The sequence below is a fragment of the Monodon monoceros genome, unplaced genomic scaffold (genome assembly GCF_005190385.1).
Source record: "Monodon monoceros isolate NGI ecotype Baffin Bay Population unplaced genomic scaffold, NGI_Narwhal_1 Super_Scaffold_6, whole genome shotgun sequence".
NCBI lineage: Eukaryota > Metazoa > Chordata > Mammalia > Artiodactyla > Monodontidae > Monodon > Monodon monoceros.
In genome coordinates, this window is record NW_021703783.1 from 6,749,357 (window position 1) to 6,754,731 (window position 5,375).

The 5,375-nt window shown below is 41.2% G+C and overlaps 1 pseudogene; it reads left to right on the top strand.

Annotated features, from left to right (window-relative positions):
- The first annotated feature begins 202 nt into the window (after positions 1-202).
- LOC114885422 lies at positions 203-931 on the top strand (annotated as a pseudogene).
- Positions 932-5,375: the final 4,444 nt, after the last annotated feature.

The window sequence follows — 5,375 nt, forward strand, 5'->3', positions numbered from 1 at the left end:
CATCTATACTGTAAATTATGGAATTCCCTTGCTTCCCAGCACAAATGGACCTTTTTTTTCTTTCCTAGTCCAGACTTTTTCTTACAGCTACATTTCAGCAAAGCTCTAACGCTGTCTAAAAATTGTGCTTTGAAATTGAGGGACCAGAATAAGGACTTCCCATCAGTATTATAACTGTCCCCACTGCAGAGCTGCAAGGGCTATGGGTCAAGATTCAGTAACCGGTAACTTCTGTTCATCCAAAGTGATCCCATCTTTTTATGATTTTCCAGGATCTCCTAGGCCAGATAGTTTACAAGAGAGTATATCATACTAGCCCTTCAGTATCGTTATGGCCATAGTTTAGAAATAAGAGGAGGAATGAGAGGCAGCTGTATTTGCAATAATAAAAGTACCATGAGAAAATTATTACTAGGCTGTAAATAATTCTAGCATAATAAGGTATATCTTGCTTATGCCAAAGTGGGATTGAGAGTGGGGCCAGGGAGGGGGAGGATGTTAAAATTTTTTTCAAGAATTGTCTAGGCTTCCAGCACGTCGGTTACTCGGCTGGGGGAACCGTTGGCGTGGTGGTCGCCTGGGTAGTTCCCGCCACGTGAGAGGAGGGCGAGGAGGGTTTGAGCATGAGCATGGAAGAAGGGACACCTTGATATCAGTGGGTTATGAAACTGGGGGAAAGGCACACGGGGTGTTTTTCCGCAAATATACTCAGGCTGAGGGGCAAAAGCTGGAATTTGGAGGCTGGGTCCAGAATACTGACCAGGGCACAGTATGAGGGCAATTTCAAGGTTGCATCTCCAAAGTGCGTCATATGCAGGGATGGTTGGAAAAAGAGGGAATCCCAAAACAAACGCACGTCGACAGAGCAAACTTCTACAATGAGAAAGGCATCTCATAGTTGGATTACTCAGATTCCTAACTTGTAAAATAATGGCCAGAATTTAAATTTTCCAAGATAAACTAAGTGGTTTTGCTTTTTATTGTTAGTAGAGATAGAACTATTCTGTGTTCAGTATTAGAATTTATCAGTAAGTTATTTTAGTATCAGATATTTGATTATTACTGCATATTATATGTATGACAGGAGGATTACAACTACAATTCTAATCAACAAAAACACATTAGAACCTTTAAAAACAATTGTGTTTATGAGAGAAAAGGGCATTTTGTTCTTAGTAATGTTAAATGAATATGTGGAAACATGCAATATTATTTTTAGGTTAATAATTCATATACTTAAAGAACTGTGGGGCTTCCCTGGTGGCGCAGTGGTTGGGAGTCCGCCTGCCGATTCAGGGGATGCGGGTTCGTGCCCCGGTCCGGGAAGATCCCACATGCCGCGGAGCGGCTGGGGCCGTGAGCCATGGCTGCTGGGCCTGCGCCTCCAGGAAAAAAAACTGCTGTTGTTCCTCACCACAGGCCCACGCCCTCCAGCGAGTAAAGATAAACCACTGGCATCTTGATTAGTGAGAACATGAGACACTGAGTCATAGCCTCTCGGGCATCAGGAAAATCAGAAAAAACACCAGGACCTGCTTAGGACCTGCCGAATGAACTTGGACAAGTCACCTTACCACTGGGCCTTCATTTATTGCAAACTAAAATTAGTATTACAGATAAATATTAACATTTAAGAAAGGAGGGGGGAAAAAAGGTATGGAAGAAACAGTTTGTAAAAGGAACATATACAGTAGTACCCTCTTAGCACTTTCACTTTCTGAGGTTTCAGTTACCCACGACCAACCGCTGTCTGAAAATATATTAAATGGAAAATTCCAGAAATAAACAATCCACAGGTTTTAAATTGCGCGCCACTCTAAGTAGCATCATGAAATCTCAAGCCATCCCATTTCGTCCTGCCGGGGATGGGAATCATCCCTTGGTCCAGTTTATTGATGCTGATCACTCACTTGGCAGCCGGCTGCTTTACCAGATGTACTGTCATGGTATCACATTCACATAAATTTTATTACAGTATGTTGTTACAACTGTTCTATTTTATTGTTAGTTACTGCTGTTAATCTCTCACTGTGCCTAATTTATAAATTAATCTTTATCATGTGTATGTATGTGTGTATAAGAAAAAACATAGTATATATAGGGTTGGGTACAATCTGCGGTTTCAGGCATCCGTTGAGGGTCTTGGAAAGTATCCCCCATGGATAAGAGGGAACTACTATAATAAGAAAAAAATATTAAAAAAATAAGGAAGGGGACTTCCCTGGTGGTCCAGTGGTTAACAATCCACTTTCTGATGCAGGGGATGCAGGTTTGATCCCTGGTCTGAGAACTAAGATCCATATGCCGTGGGGCAACTAAGCCCACGGGCCACAACTACTGAGCCCACACATTCTAGAGCCCGTGGCTCCACAACTAGAGAGCCCACATGCTCTGGAGCCCATGCGCCACAATGAAAGATCCCGCATGCAGCAACTAAGACCCGATGCAGCCAAATAAATAAATATTTTTTTAAAAATAAGGAAGGCATTAGATTAGTGAAGCTCTTAGTTCCCTTAAGGGTCTGAAAGTCTATTATTTAACTTTTTTTTCTGGACTCCTAATAACCTTCTACATGGACCTCAACTTGTAGACTTATGCCAACCCTACTTAGGCCATCTAGTCTTGTTCAGTGACCCAGATTTGATGAGGAGAAACACAGATTTTTTTTCATGTCACTGTATTTGTTCAAAAGCATTCCATGGCTACCAGTAAAATATAAAACACACTATTCAGCTTGGCATTCAAAGCCCTCCTCAACCTGTCCCTAACCCATATTTTGCACAATTCCTGCTCCCAAAAAACCACTGGCATCACATAAACAGGTGCCTTTATTTCCGTTAACATTTTCCCCCATTTCAACAAATATTCGTTGAGCTTATTAATCAATTGTATGTCTCAGACTTTATGTTGGAAACTTCAACAAGTTCAAAGATGAATCAGGCTCAGCCCCTGCTAGAGTGTGCATCCATACCAGGTTACCCAAGACTATCTTGGGTTTAGTGCTAAAAGTCCCCTGTTGTGAGAAACCCCTGAGTCCTGGGGAAAGTGAGACAGTTGATTACCCTGGTCCCTGCCCATGAGAAATCATGAGCCTCTTAAGAGCCCTTCTAACTAAGAAACTCTGCATAGATGCATATTCTTTACCCCAACTTTCTTCCAAGGGAATTATTTTGGACTTCCCTAACAGTATAGTATTAAAGACTACGCCCAAGCAATGACTTTTATTTGTAACACCTCCTAGATGATGAACTCCTGGGAGGCAGAGACATCATTCCAGGACTCCACAGTGCTTCCTAGTGCCTTATTTACTAATATAGTGACTATAAAATGAATGTACGTTGAATTGAATAGAGGAGAACATGGACAAATTAATAATAGTTAAGGCTTTTTTTTTCTTTTTAAAATAAATTTATTTTATTTATTTATTTTTGGATCTGTTGGGTCTTCGTTGCTGCACGCGGGCTTTCTCTAGTTGCGGCGAGCGGCGGCTACTCTTCGTTGTGGTGCATAGGCTTCTCATTGCGGTAGTTTCTCTTGTTGCAGAGCACAGGCTCTAGGTGTGTGGGCTTCAGTAGTTGCAGCACGCAGGCTCAGTAGTTGTGGCACACGGGCTTAGTTGCTCTGCAGCATGTGGGATCTTCCCGAACCAGGGCTCAAACCTGTGTCCCCTGCATTGGCTGGCAGATTCTTAACCACTGCACCACCAGGGAAGTCCCTTTTTTTTCCTTAACTAAAAACATTTTTAAGTAAAACACATATGGAAAATTGCTCAGTTCGATTATTGTTTTTACAAAGTTAACAGCACCCCGACAAAATCACAGAACACACCCCAGAAGTCCTGGTGTCCCTTCCCAGTCACAACCCCCCAAAGGGTAACCACAGATTTAGATTTACGACACCACAGCTTAGTTTTGCCTGTTTTTGAACGTTTATATAAATGGAATCATTCGATATGTCCTCTTTTGCACCTGGCTTCTTCCACTCAACTTTGTGAGATTCATCCATATAATTGCAGGTTGCTATAGCACATTCACTCTCATTGCTGTATAATATTCCACTGTGTGAATATAACACAATGTAAATTATCCATTCTTCTCTTAAAGGACATTTGGATTGTTTCCAGTCTGGCATTGTTATGAATACTGCTGAGATGAACATTCTAATACCTATTTTTTGATGAACGTGTGTATGCATTTCTATTGAGTATATATCTAGGGGTGGAATTGTTGGGTCATAGGGCAGGCATATGTTCTGTTTGGTTTTTTTAAAATAATTTTTACTGAAGTATAGTTGTGTTTCTTATTGAAGAATGTTGTGTTTCTGGTGTAGAGCAAAGTGATTCAGTATGCATACATATATTTTTTAGATTCTTTTCCATTATATGTTATTACAAGATATTGAGTATAGTTCCCTGTGCTATACAGTAGGTCCTTGTTGTTTATCTTATATATAGTAGTGTGTATATGTTAATCCTAAACTCCTAATTTATCCCCCCGACTTCCCCTTTGGTAACCATAGTTTGTTTCCTATGTCTGTGAGTCTATTTCTGTTTCGTAAACGAGTTCATTTCTATCATTTTTTTAAGATTCCACATATAAATGATATCATATAATATTTGTCCTTCTCTGACTTACCTCACTTCATATGATAATCTCCAGGTCCATCCATGTTGCTGCAAATGACATTGTTTCATTCTTTTTTATGGCTGAGTAACATTCCATTATATACATATGTTCTGTTTTAATAAATATTGCTAAATATTTTCCAAAGTGCGCCAGTTTATCAACTTGTACCCCCATTAACCACGTATGAGAGTTCTGGCCTCCCGTATTTGGCATTCTCTCTCTCTTTCCTTTTCCTCCTCCTTCATTTTAACCATCTTAGTGGGTGTACGGTAGCATCTCCTGTGGTTTTAATTTGAAGTTCCCTGATATGACCAATTCAGCTGCACACCTTTTTCCTGAGTTTATTGCTCACTGGGAATATTCCCTTTTGAGAAGTGTAATGCAGACGTTTAAAAAAAAAACCTTGTCACTACTGACTCAGCCCTTGCTGAAAGGCCATGCTATCACTATGAGGCTCTAAATAATTCCAAGTTAGCTAGGGGACAAAGGGGAGAACAATCTCCAAAGCACCGGTCCCTCTCTTGCCCACCAACCACTCCCCGGACAGCACCCACAAGGCAGCGCGGGACGACCTTTATTACTCCTAACCCCAAATTTTAAAGAGTCCTTTCCAGGAGGTGGAAGGAAAGACATTTGGGGCTTTTCATTAGAAAAGAGCCACCGGGTCCAAAAGAACCACTAAAAATTGCCCTCTGCCTTCTCAGCCTCGACCCCGGCCCACCCCGCAGAGTTGTCTGAGGGCAACACCCC